Genomic DNA, 18,319 nt, shown 5'->3' with positions numbered 1-18,319 from the left:
ATCAGTAACAAAATGTGCTGTGACAGCGGTGCAGCTCTTTCATGTAGGAGGCTGAGGAGAAATCCTCAGATGAGGTTGCCATGGCAAGAGGCAGTCCCTGCCCTGTACTGTTTACATGGCATTGTGAATGCCATGCACGAGCTCTACTTTTTATCTTCATTTGTGTAAACAGTGACTAATTTACTGTGACTTAATTCTCAACAACGTATTTAGACTTTGCACACTTCATTTAAAGGCTACGCCTTTATTATCTTTAAATCCATGTAAAGATATCTGCAGGGAAAGGGAAAATTTAAAGGCATCTTTCTCAGTAGTGAAACAGGCATAGAAGGAGGGGAAATTATTTCTTTCTGTGGGCATTACATCTCTCTATGAGCAGAGCATTTTCTAAACATCTGCACTATAGCATACAGCAATATTTAACAGCGTGGTTGGGACTCCAAGGCAACTGTATCTACAGCAAGTCCTGTCACACTGTTATTTCATGCTAATGGATTTGGGACCCTTCCCATGGACTGACGGAAGGCCTGGCTGTACCACAAGGTGACACAGTATTCAGAAGGAAAGAGGAGAAGGAAACTGACTGAATCAGGCAGAAAGGCCTATCTTTCAGCTGGTGAAGTATCACTGACAGCCCCACAGGGATCTGTTTGCTGCTTTTATACGTGAAGGTGAGATACCAGGAGGGTTGTTGATGGTAGGAAGGCGTTTTTCTTGTAGATAAGACTAGTTGTAGGGGCTACCCTTCATCTCTAGGGAGAGTTAGAGTTAGCAGAGCTCAGTGCACCCAACATCACTGCAGACAATGAAAAAGATTTTAGAGTTCATACTGAATAATTTGAAAAGAGAGAAATCTAAGAAACAAACAGTTTGTTTTAAAATCAGTAAACTGAAAAAAAAAACCAAACCATTTTATTAACTCATCTATTGGATCAGGATACTATTTCACTTCTACGCTTTCTGGCCCATGCATTAGTCTTTGTAATGCATGGAACAAAGGGATCATAGCCCTGCTAGAGGCAGCTTTGGGTCTTATAACAATAAGAAAGCTTCTAACATTATTTCAGTTGCAAGAGGGGAATTTACTTATAGCTTGCCTCCCTCTGTTCCCCCCTTAGTGAGATAATACTAGCAAGTGTTGAACACTAGAATAATTCTTCGAGCTCTTTTGCAGCGTTTTGCTAGCTGACAGCTTTATCTTAAGATCTTTATCAAATGAGAGTGCTTTACCGTCTTATTGAATTAAAAGACACTTACAGTGTTTCACACATGAAATGGTACTGAGAGTTACCAGTAAAATGAAAATTTCTGAAGGCACTATTTTACAGTATATGATACAGTTGTTCACATCTCTCTGTACTTACAAATGGAGTAGCTTTCTGTTATACTGTCTTATATAAAACGAGGAAATACATAACTGAATTTGCCACAGCGACTAGAGGATGAAGGTGATGAAATGATTCAGACCAGAAACCATATGCAGTGTTCAGTACTAGAGAGAGACAGTTTCGTTGGTATCAAAACAACAAAAGACAACTGAGTATTGAAATTTAGACACCTAGTACATCTGCAACATTACAACATTTTTCTCTCCACCCTCTTCTGAATCTGAGATTCTTATGAAATGGAAAAAAGCCACATCTGCAAAAGCAGATATTGGACAAAGAACAGGGAGACACTTAAAAATCCTATTAATTCTATTTCTTGCCCTTTTATTCTTCCCAGTTCATTTTCATGAATAAAAATGCCACTGCTGTAATTCTCAGTTTTTCAACACCTTTTTACTTGTTTAAACAGATCCTTTTTATAATATCCATCTACTTTACAAACAGTATAAATAGATGAAACCAGCCAAATTTTGTTAGTCTGATCAACAGGAATTATAGAATCATTTAGTTTGGAAAAGACACTAAAGATCAAGTCCAGCCATAAACCTAACATTGCCAAGTCCACTACTAAACCATATTCCTAAGGTGCTTCATCTACACATCTTTTAAATACCTCCAAGGATGCTGACACAATCACTTTCCTGGGAAGCCTGTTCCAGTGCTTGAAGAAATTTTTCTTCATATCCAGTCCCAACCTCCCCTGGTGCAACTTGAGGATGTTTCCTCTTGTCCTATCACTTGTTACTTGGGAGAAAAAACTGACACCCACCTTGCTACAGCCTCCTCTCAGGTAGTTATAGGGAGCTATAAGGTCCCCCTTGAGCCTCCTTTTCTCCAGGGCAAACAACCCCAGTTCCCTTAGCCGCTCCTCTCAGGACTTGTGCTCTAGGCCCTTCACTGCCTTCGTTGCCTTTCTTTGGATATGCTTCAGCACCTCAATCTTTCTTGTAGTGAGAAGCTCAAGGTGTGGCATCGACTTCCTTAGTCCTGCTGGCCAGACTATTTCTGATACAGGCCAGGATGTCGTCAGCCTTCTTGGCTGCCTGGGCACTAGCTGGCTCATATTCAGCAGCCGTCAATCAGCACCCCTAGGTCCTTTTCTGCCAAGCAGCTTTCCAGTCACTCTTCCCCAAGCCTATAGCATTGCATGGGGTTGTCGTGACCCAAGTGCAGGACCCAGCACTTTGCCTCGTTGAACCACATACAATTGGCCTCAGCCCATGGATCCAGCTTCTCCAGATCCCTCTGAAAAGCCTTACTACCCTCAAGCACATCAACACTCCTGCCCATCTTCACGTCACTTGCAAACTTACTGAGGCTGCACTCAATCCCCTCATCCAGATCATTGATAAAGATATTAAACAGAACTGGCCTCAGTACTGAGACCTGGGGAACACCACTTGTGACTGGACACCAGTTGGATTTAAGTCCATTCACTACCACTTTTTGGGCCTGCCCACCCATCCAGTTTTTTACCCAGCAAAGACTACATTTATCCAAGCCATGAGCAGTCAGTTTCTCCAGGAGAATGCTGTGAGGCAACGGTGCCAAAAGCTTTACTAAAATCTAGGTAGATAACATCCACAACCTTTCCTTTGACCACTAAGCGGGTCACCTTGTCATAGAAGGAGATCAGGTTAGTCAAGCAGGACCTGCCTTTCATAAACCCATGATGACTTTGCTGGATCATCTGGTTCTGTATGTGCCGTGTGATGGCACTCAGGATGAGCTTTTCCATAACCTTGCCCAGCACTGAGGTCAGTCTGGCAGGCCTGTTCACTAGATCCTCCTTCCGGCCCTTCTTGTAGATGGGCATCACATTTGCTACCTTCCAGTCACTGAGACTTCCTGATTAGCCAGGACTGCTGATAAATGATTGAAAGTGGCTTGATGAGCACTTCCACCAGCTCCTTCAGTGGCCTTGGGTAGATCCCATACAGACCCATAGACTTGTGTGTGTCTAATTGGTGTACAGAACTACCATACTTGGTCACCTTAAATTCAGTCTGTCTCAGACTTCAACTAATAGCATACATTTGTGAAAAAGAGTAGGATATCTGGTATTTACAGGATAAGCCTTCACTTCTTGTGCTCCTCTAGCATGCATTAGTAGTTCCTTGGCTTTTAAAGACAGGTTTTGGAGTAAAAATACAACTGTGTTTAAGAGTTACCTCTGAAACTTATCCTTCTTTCTGCTAGTAAGAGTCCTCATTAGCAGCACAATTGCATATGTCAAGATACCACTTGCCTAGGCTAAGACAGCTAACCAATTCAGTTGGCAGTGATCTCAAAACAAAGAGCTTAGTTGTAGAGGGGACATTGCCCAGATTATGCAAAAAGAAAGATAAAATTACTAGATCAAAGCAGCCATAGAAGAGGTGGTTGTGGCATTTCTGCACTTTCAGCAATGCATCAGCCAAGCCTGTGCTTGGAAGCCTCACCCAGCTCTGCGCTAGCTCCAACTCTCTAAGAGTTAATGGCCTTTAAGTGCAGTTCTGCAATGAATTTTAATGCAGACACAGCCTGAAAAATAAAGACTGAGATCTGCAAAGGTTGTTCAAATTCAAAATTCTAGTTCAGAGCCAATGCCTAGTTACACCATTTGTTAACAAAGCTTGGAAGTTACTGAAAGTTAGTCTTTCCTATTTCTCTGCTCTCCAACATTTAAACAGTTTCAGCACTGGTGCTGAAACTTTACTGCACAGCTATCAAGTAAAAAGTATTTCAGCCTGCAGAACAGTGAAAGGAGAAAATCTGTGCTGTATAATAAATGACCAGTCCCTGTTATGACATTATCGTGTCTTCACTTATGAGGAGATATTGGATAGTGCATGTGTGTCATAACAGAAGGATTATCCATCACATATCCTTCTCCATATATAGCTGTGGAGTATTTAGGTATGTATTTGCATATCCACATGCATATAAAGACAGATGAAAGACTTGGCCCACAAGGGACTTCTCAAGCCAACAAGTTCATTCCCTACAACGCAGCAAGAATTTACACTATACCTAAACCCTGTTGACTGATGTTATCTATTTAACCTTGAAGACCTCAGGTGAAGGTGCGCAAACAACCACCCTCTGTGACTTATTGGTTAAAATCTAGACTTTTTTTTTTGAAGATTTTATTTTTATTTAAAGTATACTTTCCTTGCTGCAGCTTCCCAGTAAAGCTGCTAGTTGTCAGTCACTGAAGACTAAGCAAGAATAATTGTTCACTGTCCATTTTGCTACATCTCCTAGAATATTTTGTCAGTTTTTGTGTCTCTCCTCAGCCTTTTTTTTTTTTCTAGATGGTGTCTTTTGGGGCCTGTTTTCTAAATGCTTAATCATTTTTTGTTTTTCTCTGAACTCCCTAATTTGTCTGTAATTTTTCAAATGTGATGCTTAAAAGTAAATATTGGATTCCACCTAATGCTTAATAAGCACCAAGTAGAACAGGGTAATTAACTCATTTTATTTTAGATTTATTAGTCTTAATACAGCTTAATACACTGTAGCATTTGCTTCCCTTCCACTTTTTTTTTTGTTGTTGTTGTGAAAGTGCTGTTTGTTTGTCTCATAAGCACTTTTGCACCCAGAGCAAACTCTTGTCCTCTGGTGCATCTATCTCACTACTCTCCTTGCCTTCTATGTTTGAACACATTATTATTCATTCACCTTTGCACCTCAGTTACATATTGTCCCTCTAGGAGAGGATTTTTTGTTAATTCTAGTCATTAAGTAATTAATGTTTTATACTAGTTACAACCTATTAAGATGCCTCTATACGTACCATCTAAAGAATTTATTGTCTTCCACCTTCAAATCAACTATGAATTTCTTTAGTATGTGTTCTGCCATCTCCAACACAGGGGCTAATCAAATTATTGAATGGCCTACACCGGACTCCATACAGAAACTCACTTGACATTCATGTCAATATGACACCAAATGGGTTGATAGTTGCTTTCAATATTTGACTTACTTTTACCAACTGAGGAATATTTCATAGAATTATAGAATCATAGAATTATTTGGGTTGGAAGGGACCTTAAAACACATCTAGTTCCACCCCCACTGCCATAGTCAAGGACACTTTCCACTAGACCAGGTTGCTCAAAACTCCAGGCAACCTATTCCAGTGTCTCACCAACCTCACAGTAAAGAACCTTGTCCTAATGTCCAATCTAAATCTACCTTATTTCAGTTTAAAGCCATCGCCTGTTGTCCTATCCCTACATGCTCTTATAAAAAGTCCCTCTCCAGATTTCTTGTAGGCCCCTTTTAGGCACTGGAAGGCTGCTCTGAGGTCTCCCTGGAGCCTTTTGCAGGCTGAACAAGCCCAGCTCTCTCAGTGTGTCTTCATAACAGAGGTGCTCCAGCCCTCAAAGAATTTTCGTGGCCCTCTGGACTCGCTTGAGCAGGTCCATGTCCTTCCTGTGTTTCGGACCCCAAAACTGAATGCAGTACTCCAGGTAGGGTCTCACAAGAGTGAAGTAGAAGGGGAGAATCACCTCCCTCAACCTGCTGGCCATGCTCCTTTTGATGCAGCCCAGGATACAGTTGTTTTTGTGGGCTGCAAGCACACATTGACAGGTCAGGTTGAGCTTCTTGTCAACCAGCACCCCAAGTCGTTCTCCTTCAGCCTTCTCTTTTCATTCCTTTAATCTTCCTGTTGATTTCAACCGAACTGCTTGTAGAACACAGCAAGTTTAGTACTAGTAACTCATAATTTACTTCTTTGCTCTTGTGAATCAGCAGAAAAATGAAACAGTTGGCGCTTAAGCTGGCTATTCTTTCAAAGCATCCTACTATTCCTCGTAGGTAGACCTCTGAGTCACACTGACACCTAACTGTAATCAATAGTTTGTAGAACTCTCTGGTTTGTCAAAGCAAGGCATGAGGTGGGATTTCTGATTCTCTTGTGTGTGTGTGTGTGTGTGACAGGGAGAAAGAGTGACTGGGGAAGATGATAGAAATTTGAAGGAATGTGGGGGAAAAAAGTACATGCTGGCAAGTTTTCAACCATCTGTGTTCAAAGATGTCAGGTGTGTTACTTGGGAATTTCCTTGTGGCCCAAAGGCAAAAACTGGATTGATTTCACTCCTTTGTGCTCACTTTCTTTTTATCAGAGTGCTTAAAAACTTTAAAACTTTAATCCTTTTGAGGAGTGATAGGCCATTCATCCCCTTGACAGGATTTTTTATTCCTTTTGCAGGAGTATTAGGAGTTCAGTGGGTTTTTCCCTTGGCCAGCAAACAAAATAAGTTATATTCTGCTATCACTAGTAAATATTTTCAAACAGAAGAAGAAAATATGTCACAGGCACTTTTAGAATTCATTTAGTCTTCAGCTGCCTCTGCAGTCTCCATACTGTTATATCTAAAATTTTATTGGTAGTATAAAAACATTGCAGTCAAACCTTTGGCATTCCAACCTTCAGTTCTGTAGCTGCATGTAAGTCCTATCAGGTGAATGAAAAGCAAGGATAAGCATAGGCATGGAGAGGATCCTAGGGAAGTTTACCACATTCTTCTGACATACATTTATATTAGATTATGTTGACTGATCAAAGCCACAAAAACTTAACATCATATTTACAAATGGTAAAATCCTGACTATTTATACTTCCAGTGAGCATAGAAGACAAATAACTAGCAGCCAATAATATTTTTTATTTACTCGTATGAATATTAATTCATGTTCTGGATTTTTAAATGTCCATACCAAAAATTACCCTCAGCATCTTTGATGAAAGAATTGTGAGACAATGATTAGATTGTGAATTTAATCTTTCATTCCTTCAGTACCATAATTATTATTCTGGAGACAAACAAAGTATGATGCCATTCTTTCAGGTGTGTATACACACACATCGCTTTCCTACTACTAGCCTGCATAGTGCTGAAATTCTTTGCAAGTCTTGTACAATAAACAAACTATAAAACCTTCTTATAAAGCAGATAGACTGTACACTGCCTTCTGTTTGAAGAAAAGACAAAAAACCTAAAAAGGTATTTGTTTTATCTTATTTTTCACTGAGGTTGTTTTTAAGGCACAGTATTTTAAGAGGCAGTATGCTTATGTCTAAATTCAGTCCGGTAGGGGAACTTAAAAAGTCATTTGATGTACCCTAAATCATACCCTTTCTTTTATTTTGCTTTATTGTTTTTGTTTTTTGGTTTTTTGGTTTTGGTGTTTCTGGTTTTTGTTTTTTGGTTTATTTTTTTTGGGATTTTTTTTTTGTTTTTGTTGTTTGGTTTTGTTTCTTTGTTTTTAATAAATACTATATGAAGTCTATAAGTTAGAAGAGAAATGTTAAATTATTCAATTACTCTCTGATTTTGTAGTCTGGCTGATGTCAAACAGACTGCTTTTTTCAGTCTGCTTTGCATACAGTATCTCATCCCCTGTCCCACTGAGCTGAATGTATTGATATTGTGCTGAAAAGATGCGCAAGGGAGAGAGTACTTCTGCTGAAATTTAATGGCCAGTTTCAGATTAGGGAATAGCAAGTAGAAAGATTCAAGTAGCTAAGTCAGAGAAAGGCAGGCACTTAACCAACCCCAAGGATTTTTTCTTGCTTCCTCTAAGACTCAGTGGAAATGATTCTGTAAATCCAGCCTCCTTCTGCCATACTTATGTAAACTGTAAGCACTGGCACTTAGCCTGTAATGCAGCACCTAACACTGTGAGATTGTCATCTTTTGGTGGCAGCCTTTCAATCTGCCACTGTAATGTAAATTACTGTGACTGAAAACAGTCACTGTATCTTATGCTGCTGCAATTATTATTTTTCTGATTTTAAAGAAGAAGAAAATATCTTTAGTGCCATTGCTGTGGATTTTTTTTTTTTTTAATACAGTTTTAGCCCACAAGAATTGAAATGGATGTCTGGTTCCTCCAAGTTAACTTGAATTTCCAAACTGGAAGTTTTGTCAATTTCAGCGAATGACTTACTAGATATCAATCATCTGACTGCCTCATGCTGAGAACTATAATATTATGAGTTATGTAATGCTATTTGGTTTTGTGAGTGTCAATAATATATGACAGAAGAAAGTCTCCTTTATCAGCTTACCAAGAAAGGTCCAAATCAGCCTTTAGGAGAACAAAGCGTTGGTGCTCACTATAAAAAAATAAGAAGACGTGTTGAGTTCAGCAGACTCTGATCAGGCCATCACTATTTCCTGAGCATGAAGATAGCTCAACAGCACCAGGTTCACTTAATAAGAAATACCAGGAGTCATTTTGCTAAAGTTTGCATACCATTTTCAGATATTTGAAAGTGGAATGTCGGCTTCGAAAGAAAATATTTGAAAACATTATTCCTGTTCTTAAACTGTTGAACATAAACATATTGCTAATTGTGTATTAAATGCACTCAAGAAGAAGAACATAAGTGGTTTATTATATGAATGCAAGCTGGAAGTCTACTGCAGAGCCAAGACTTGGGCTTAGATATCCTTTAACAAAAATTCTTTAGTACAAACTGGCCTCCACTAATCTAACCAGTTATTTTATTAACTGATTTATATGTATGTACATACTTATATGCATATACAACATGTGGTTTGTGTTCTGTAATATTGACAAGGTTATTTGTGTTTCTAGTAAACAGTCAAGAGACCTAACACTAAACCCCTTATGTGCAGATATTTGTTAATATTTGAATTTGATTATGTCACTTTTTATATAGCTTAAAATGATCTACAGTTTAGTTCCTCAGGCTTGTTAAAGCTCGCAGCACAGTCTTCAAAGAGTGAAATATCATTAAAAAGAAACCAAGTACAGAAGTACCCGAAAGTTTTCTCTGAATAAAAAAAAAAATTCCAAATGTAATTTCTTGCTATGAAGATCAAATTCTCTCCTAGCAACAATTTCAAGTTATAACTAGTCTATCCTAATTGATATAAAACACTGCCAAACAATCATTTCTTTAGTGTTTTCCTGGTAGAGAAGGCAATGTTTTGCTGTCACCAAGAGGAGGCCTTTTTCTGACTTAAAACACCACTTCTTGCAATATTAACAGTCAAAATAATATCGATTTTTAATTGTATTTTTTTATATAAATGAAAGCTTTCAAGTCCTTCTTTTCTCAGCTTTTCTAGTAAGCTGCCATGTTATTTTTGATGATATGATAGCTATATTCAATGCTGAAGATCACTGTTGTCGTATGTACTGATAATTCCTCTGATGTCAGTGACAAAAAGATTGTGTCTTGTCAGTAAAGAAAGCAGATGCCTTGGGCATGCTGAAGCTGAGAAGTTAGATTCCTGTAGGAGAGCAATCATGTGAGAACTCTAAGCAGTTACCTCCCAAGTAGGAATTGGTGAACTAATTTATAAAAAATGGGAACTGACACCTTTGCTTAAAACTGGAGTCAAGCATGCAGAATAGTATGTGAATTTGTATTTTTTTTTTTTCAGTTGTGTTCTGATGATGATGTTCTCCTGTTTTCCTTTAGACAGCTTTAGCATGGACATGTATCAATGAAGATGGTCTTAGTATGCAGCTTCAGCTATAGACACATTCAAGGTATAAGTGACCTTAAGTTCACTTTTGTGTACCTGTACTAAGAAATTTAATGAAATTTGCAACTGCTTTACTAGTCCACCAATATGTTTACTGCTTTACTAGTCCACCAAGCTTTCTTAGATCCCTTTCAAATGTTTTTCAAACTAGACTTAATGTTTCAGGAATTGCCTGAAGACATCGGATATTCTGGTTCTGATCCAGAAAGGTCCAAGAGGTGGATGTAGCTTTCAGCTACTGCCCTGCCTGTACCCCTCTCCTCCCTACCCCTGGGATAATTTTCAAACCAGAGCTTAGTGTGTGCTAAGGGGCTTTATTTGTTGGAGTAGATGTTAAGGTGCTTGGCAGAATGAAGCTGTCAGGGTCATTGCTCATTTTGTGCAAAAGGGAAAGTGCTACTAGAGGATGTGTCCCCTCTTCACCTGTAGTTTGGTTCAAAATCAGATTAAAACCAGGTTCCTCCTCTGTTATCTACCTTGTGGACTTCCACTTTTCCTGCTAAGTCAATCCATTTCCAGCACTGCACAGATCTATTTGAATAGAATTAATTTAAACTTACTGACACCTCTTATTTTCATACTAGAGTGACTCAGAGGTATAAAAGATGAAAACACATAGACTCTTCTTAATTCCATGATGTATTAGACAGGATTTGTGTGTTACATATAGCAGACAAAAGATGTTCCTAATTTAAATGTAAACATTTTAACAAAAAACACTGCCGGCTGGACACAGCATATTTACTGGGGTAGATCAACATTTTAAGCACTTTCAGAAAAGTGAGGAGCCTTTGTTTAAAGGTAGAATCCAAAAGAAGCAATAGAAGTACATGCTAGATGTAAGTTGATATTCCAGATGTAGGGACAGACTAGGAAAAATATATGAAGAATTGAGAAGAGAAAGAAATGAAGCTATTAGAGAAGGCAGAGGTTATCCCATAACTACATTATCTTTCATACATGAGCAATGGAAAGACTGCTCAAAGCAAGAGAATGTAAGAAAGAATATTCCCAAGAAAATACTATATTCAGGAAATAGCATTTTGCTGGATAAAACACTGGCTAGAAATAAATCTGTTCTGGTGATGCATATTAATTTACTATAATTATACTAAAATGGTTAGAATGAATGTTTTTTCTTATGTTTCTCAGATTTTGAAAACGAACATCAGAATAGTTTTCCATGGTTTGATGTGTTTCTACATACCTGCACAGTACTCGATCCGAAGAACATCTGTTTTACCAGCTGTGAAGCAGGACTGTATGTTCTTGTGAAAAATGGGGCTTCAGAGATGGCCCCATAAGTAGCTGCTGAGGACTCTCACTGGATAAAGCGGGCGGAAATAAGTAGTCACTACCAGTTATATTGGACCTCATAGGATCTCTGGTGTGTACAAGGAATCATTGATAAAACCAATAATTACGTCCTGATTTTTTCACCTCTCTTTCTTTGCACCAAAATCCTGCATATATATATATATGAAACAACATAAGGTTTCTATGGTCCCCACCCCCATTTCTTTTTATCTAGTATATACCTTTTCCTGGATGTTCTTCTGTTCAATTTTTCCCATTTAGTAGAGTATCTGGGGAAAATGCCTGGAGTATTCATCTTCTTTAAATTTGAAATATATAATAGAATGATGTAAAAAGAAGTATAATGTTATCTGTAAAGAGTTGTCACAAGACAATCGCCTGAAGTTCTTGACTGCTGCAGTATGGAAGTTTGTTTCTAGGATAGAGCACTTTCCATCTGGGTTGCTGCAGGAAATGAATCGCTCCATTGTGGTTTAATCTCAGCTGGTAACTAAGCCCCACACAGCCACTCACTCACTTCTCTCCCCCTGGTGGGATGTGGGAGAGAATCAGAAGGGTAAAAGTAAGAAAACGGCTAGGTTGAGAAAAGAACAGTTGAACAGTTACAATAAAATAAAATATAATAATAACAATAAGTTGTAATGAAAAGACAAATAACAAAAAGAGAGAGAAATAAAACCCAAGAAAGGCAAGTGATGCGAATGAAAAACAATTGCTCACCACCAACCAGCCAAAGCCCTGCCTTTTCCTGAGCAGCTGCCCCTGGCCAGCTTTCCCCCTAGTTTATATGCTGAGCATGATGCCATATGATACGGAATATGCCTTTGGTCTGTTGGGGTCAGCTGTCCTGTCTGTGTCCCCTCACAACTTCTTGTGCAGCCTCCTTTCTGGCAGGGCAGCATGAGAAGCTGAAAAGTCCTTGACTTAATGTAAGAACTGCTCAGAAACAACTAAAACATCAGTGTGTTATCAACATTATTCTCAGACTAAAGCCAAAACATCAGTCCTATGCCAGCTAGTAGGAAAAAAATTATCTCAGCTGAAACCAGGACTAAATTAATCGTGGTTCCTGTGATCAGAGCCAACAGTCTTCACACTAGAAATATGCGAATTCAAACTGGCAGTAGAACCAATCTTCAGCAACTCATTGTACTACTGAGCCTTGACAGCCTAAGTTGTTATTGACAATAGCCAACTTCCAGGCACAGCTTCAGCTATGCATGAGAAGGCAAAATACATCTTTCTTGCCTTCTTTCTTCAATCCCTGTTGGAGCAGGAGAGACAATTCTCCTGGCAGCCCCTATTAGAGAGCCTTCATCATTCTCCTTTCTCTTATTTAAAAAAATACAAACCCAAAATCAGCCAAACACCAAAATTCCAAATAAAGTTGTTACATTACAGATAGAGATGGTTAAAATAGTCTAGTTGCATTTTTCTCCAAAGTATCAGCTGAAATATTTGTGTTTCATGAAAATTTTAAGGGATCTGTTTTGTACTGAAAATATGACCTATTGCTTAGTGATGAATGCAATCAATAATACATGTATTGACAGAACATATGAAAGTGGACTTACCTGTGGTTAAATTCAGAATTGATGTTTACAACTAGAGAGCTATCCTTTCAAATGCTTCCTGAGGTCTTCATAATAAATCAGGCATATGTATTTCTTATTCAGTTGAAGCCTGAGAACAAAATGTTTTGTGAATTGTGTTATGGTTGGGTTTTTTAATTTGTTTGTTTGTTTTGTTTTGTTTTATCGGGGGGGGGTTTGTTTGTTTGTTTTGTTGTTTTTCACTTTTTGTTTTGGGTTGTTGTTTTTTTTTTTAAATTTTGTTTTTAAGTACAGGTTATCACATGTGTGGGAGCCTCTTAGCCATATACAGTCTCACAGATTTCACCACTGCTCACATACAGCAGTATTAAACTTTTCCAAATCACAAAAGGCCCAAGTATGACAGAATAAGACAGAAGAATGTTGATTTGCCTACAGCATTTTGTTTAAACTTCTACAGTAGGCAATACTTAGACCATTTGAGGATTTCAAATGTTGTCATTCAAAATATAGAGTATTCTGACTTTACCGTGAGAAAGGAAGGATTCTTTTTTGTGGGTCTTTTTGTGCAGGGAAAGGGAAGGAAGGGAAGGGAAGGAAGGGAAGGAAAGCGAAGGGAAACGAAGGGAAGCGAAGGGAAAGAGAGATCTGTATGCTGTAAGTTATTTCATAATTATCTTTGGAAGGAAATCTTATTATGACTCTAGTTTCTGCTTAATGAGTATATGTGCTCTGACTCATTGGTCACTATTATTTCTCTGTTATTTAATATTGAGGTCTTTTTTTTTTTTTTCCCCTCTCCTCCGCAGACTAGAACTGGGAGCACTTTTTCTAATTACAGAAAACTACAAATCTTTCTCATAAAAAGTGTTTTCATTTGAGGATTGCTTCTATAATCACTGCTCTCAAAAACAACTAACCCATAAAACATCTTGACAGGTTATTTCCTAGGCTACTTAATTTCTTAGTGTTTAACAACACTATTGAATTTACTACTATTTGTTGATAGTATCAGTGTTCCAGAGTTAAATTTAATAAGAACTTTGGAATTTTGAAGATTTTTCCCTTAAAACTAAGCATATTTTTCTGGATAGCTTAGGACATTTTAAAATAAATATTTAGATGTTATTTGGAATTACATTAAAAGTGGATTTTTTAATGAAAGCCAAGATTTCTTGAAATTATTAACCTCCCAGACCTATATACCAAAGTCATGTTCATAGGTTTAGTTTCCCTGCCAAGATTTACCTCTCAACTGAAAAAGGTGATTATTTATTGGGTTTTATGCACTGCTTGGTTTTAAAGATGAGATCGTGGTCATTGCCTTTTAGCCATTCAAGAAAATATAAAGGCATAACAAAAATATACCAGAAGCTTCTTTCTTCATGTCTATGAAGAAATGTGCAGTAACATCTTTGCTACATGTTATAGCTGAAGATACTAAAGTAAAGCTTTAACTGGGACAAATCTCAGAGTCTGTATTCTCACAGAAATCATGAGCCAAATTTTGAGCATCTACAGTTGTCATTTTTCAAGACACTACCTTTTTTATAATTGCTGTTGCCTTTTTCGGCAGTAATTTCAGAGAGTAATTGCTATCGCCTTTTTTGCTTCTATGTGAAGCAAAATGTAAATGTGACCCAAAAAAAAAAACCAACAGAAAAAGCAGATCAATGCAAAGGTCAGAGCAAGGTGGAGGACTTGAGAGAATAGGCTTGGAGTCCAAATATGGATCGTCATGACAACATCAAGAAATAAAAATTTTACTGATGAACAGGCTTGCTGAACCAAATTCCAAGGTGAACAGTAGGAACTTAAATACTAGAATACTTTCCCTGGGGTAAATATTTTTATTCCAGGAAAGCAAAGCATACAGTTATTCTGCTATTATTTTTCTACAACCAAAATCTAATACAAATTTAATAGGCAAGCAATTTTTTATAGTTTTTAAATAGCATTTATTGGCTATTTTAATTGTACCAAATATAAAACTTGTGCTTATTGACTACCTTGAAAAGATTTGATAGTAAATGTACTGTTTAGTGGTGCCAGTGGTCCCACTGAAATTAATTCTTATAAAAAATAAAAAGAAAAAAGAAGTGAAGAACAATTCATATGGAAGTGGTAGAAATCTAAAATTCCTAGGACTATTCACAGGAGTAAAAGCTTTATTTGGTCATAAATGCAGGATCAAGTGGAAAAATAATGGTCTTGTTTCTGTCTTTCAAAATACTGACTTGAAGAAGCACTTTAACTTCCCTGTGGAAATAAAATGTTATAGCCTCAATACTGAGAAGTTTCTTAAAGACATGCTGCATTAGACACAGCAAAATAAGCTTGTTTCTTTTAAGAAAATGTAGAGGTTTTTCTTTTTCAGAGAAGCAGCTTCTTTCTATAGAAAACATGTTTCAGTTTAGGCTATACTAACAGTATTTGAAGCGGCCTTCAGGCACTTTATACTTCAGTAGTGCTACAAAAGATTGTCTAATTTAACAAACATGTTAACCGTAATTCATTACTGTTTCTGATAATAAAGTGGAATTTTTTGTTTGCACCCGTTTGAGGTCTACGTAAGTTAGATGGCATACTGGAGACGAAGGGAAGAGGAGAGGATACAATCACCCAATTCTTCCTTGCAGTGTTGTTTCTTTGTCCTGCAGAATGTAAGTGAAATTAGTGACTGCTTCCTGCAAGGTGAGCTCCTGCAAGTGTCCCAACCTGAATGATGCTGTGACTGCCTGCACTCAGGAATTAGAAGTGGGCTGGAAGTACAGTGAGAGCAATGTGGGTGAATATGTATTCTCATATTATATCCAAACCACTGATTAAGCTGTAATAGAAGGAGCAAACAGTACCTTTAGCTACAGTTGCAAATAGGTGGGATGAGGAATATTACCTATACAGAGATAATTATGTGTGCATTTTCACTTGGTTCTTGCACAGGACCATGAAGACAGATCATGCTTGCATGAGCTTTCATTCTCTATCCTTCTTGTTCCAAGCTACAGACCTGGGAGACAAGGCCAATGAAGAGATCACACAGTAAGGCAGTGGCAGAAGCAATATCACACCAGAGCTTCCTGACTCCTAATATATATTGCTGTATTATTTATAACTGGAAATACTAGGATTTTTTTAATGTGTGAGACAGATGGAAGGGAGCAAGCGAGCAAGAGAGAGCCAACCATACGCCAACCATAGCAGTTCTGGAAAGGACCTCTAGTAAATTGTGGATTTAGTGTTAACATGTCATGCAGAGTAGAATAGAAAGGGAAGTAGCCATTAGAAGGTGTGCTGAAATACATGGAACAAACAAGTGTACGCAGTAAAAGATTGCATATTGAAATGCTGCTGACACAGGAAAGGTCAAAAGGGAAAGGGGATTAGGTGGGAATTACATTAATAAGATCCTGTGGCAGCTAATTGGGATGACACAGGAATAATAACTGGGGAGAAGCCAAGACAGAAGCACCACAGTGCCACAGTAGTTTATTAACATATGGGAGAGTATTTGCCTGAGCTATTAAGTTCCACTTGTAGTAAATTCCAAGGGCAGTGAATCCTCAATTAATTTTTCCATAAAACCTTAGAGATGCTTCAGGGCTTGTCCAGATCATTAGGATTGCTTTACAGGCCCATAACAAAAAGATTGTGAAGAAGACAATTTTCCAAGTAACCCAAGACAAATTCAGTGCCAGATGAGGCAAGACCTGAATATTAATTGCTCATAAGTACCAAGAGAATCGATTATTTTCCTCCTTCCATCTCAGAAGCAGGTCCAATATCATAAATGCTTTAAAACACACTTTGCTTTTCTGACCATAAAAAAGTAACACGTTCAACTATGAGCATTTAAACAGACAGCAATAATAATGCATGATCAAATAGAAACAGAGAGTATTTTCTCTCTCCATGTAAAACTGCACTTTACAAAGGCTAACAGACAGTTGAATGTTTAAGTATCTTATTATATGTGTAATAAGTCATGTGAATGTTCACCATTGACTCATCCTAGCCTATGTATGCCACTGTTTGTCTGCCACTTTAATAGCCCTGGGACACCTAGTAAGCCATAGCTAATGACACAAACACACCACAAAGACATGTAGGAATACTCTTTGTTATTATCTTAGGTTAGGGTGCAGAGGAAAGACTTCAGAAGAATTTAAGATTTGTCTGAGGTGACCCTTTAAAAAGCAATGACCTTTGTTACATATGGAGACTATTCACAGTTTTACAACACTTTCTCTTCTATTTAAGACAAAAGCATGCCTTTCACACAGTTCTAGGGTACCCTACAAATGCTTCAGGCTCAATGGTTTTAATATTTCTCTTGCTCTTGGTTGTTCTCTTTTTAGTTATAAATAACACATCTTCTTGATCGCTCTCTTGATGTCATCTTCACATTTTACAAGACTATGTATTGTGAATGTATTTTCCCTTCCTTGGCCGTTGTACAAGACCTAGTGAACTTCATTGGTATTTTCTGGTGAAGAGAATGGAATTAAACGTTGGTGTGAGCATAGTAAGAGCTTGTATCATATTTCTTTGACACAAGCAATCATGTTTCTTTAACCGCAGGAAACATCCCCAAACATTAACTGCTCACAGTATTTGTGCAAATCTCTACAGTCTGCAAAGTGCATGTAGCCTACTCTTAAATCCTGGTTTGGAGGTCTGTTGAAGTTTAGGATAATGTCTCAGTCCCACTCCCCTTGTTCAGTAAAGCTCCCTCCTATTTCAAATAGCAAATCAGAGCAAAAAAATGTACATAACTGTTCTTTTAGCAGATATTGCTCTTAACGAGTGACATCGCTGCTTCCCTGTTTTTTTTTTTTTTTTTTGTACAATGGAGTTAGACTGCATTTGCTTTCTATCTACAGCAAAAGTAAAGCAGCCTTCAAGAGCTGCTGCCCTCCTTTCCATTGTGCATTGTACAGCAGTGTAGACAAGGTTTCCTACACTTGCCTTCTCCTCCTTCCTTTGGTGTTTCTAGATAAAGATGGACTGCAGAAGAGTGAAAGAGATGGCAAGCAAAGCTTTGGATTTCCAGTGATTCTTCACATCTGTGTTATTCACATTGCTTATAGCAAAGTTACAAGTGCAGACTTACTTGGGAAGGTCTTCCCATATCTCAGTCAGAACATGCTACTAAGAGTTAAAGCTGGAGTGGAAAAGGTAAGCTAATTTGGCATATGATGGACAGATGGAAAGTTAAAATTTCACAAGAAAACAGATTTTCAGTTTTGGAAAGTTATAAAGTGATATAAAATAATCAGCTCCTTGTAATTCATAGAATTAAGTTTCCAGTATCATATTCCAGTTGTATCTCACTGTTCAGTTTCCGTATGGTATAATTCTCTATAAACATATTTTTAAACGAACAGGATCATCAACAAACATTACTGTTGAATATTCAAGGAAAACAAACAGAAATGTTGAGAAGACAATGGGATATTAAAAGACATATATCAGTAATCATGGAAGCGGCTGGGTTTTTTCCACTCATATTTACCAAATTCTTCATAACTATACTCCCTTT

General features: G+C 37.7%; 1 long non-coding RNA gene across 1 annotated transcript; it reads left to right on the top strand.

Annotated features, from left to right (window-relative positions):
- The first annotated feature begins 543 nt into the window (after positions 1-543).
- Positions 544-11,334, top strand: LOC115609765. The gene is made up of 3 exons (XR_003991981.1): positions 544-671; positions 9,841-9,911; positions 11,060-11,334. It is a non-coding gene; the product is annotated as an uncharacterized LOC115609765 (long non-coding RNA).
- The last annotated feature ends 6,985 nt before the right edge of the window (positions 11,335-18,319 follow it).

This window comes from Strigops habroptila, chromosome 6, assembly GCF_004027225.2.
Source record: "Strigops habroptila isolate Jane chromosome 6, bStrHab1.2.pri, whole genome shotgun sequence".
Lineage (NCBI taxonomy): Eukaryota > Metazoa > Chordata > Aves > Psittaciformes > Psittacidae > Strigops > Strigops habroptila.
This window is presented reverse-complemented; position numbering and strand designations above follow the sequence as displayed.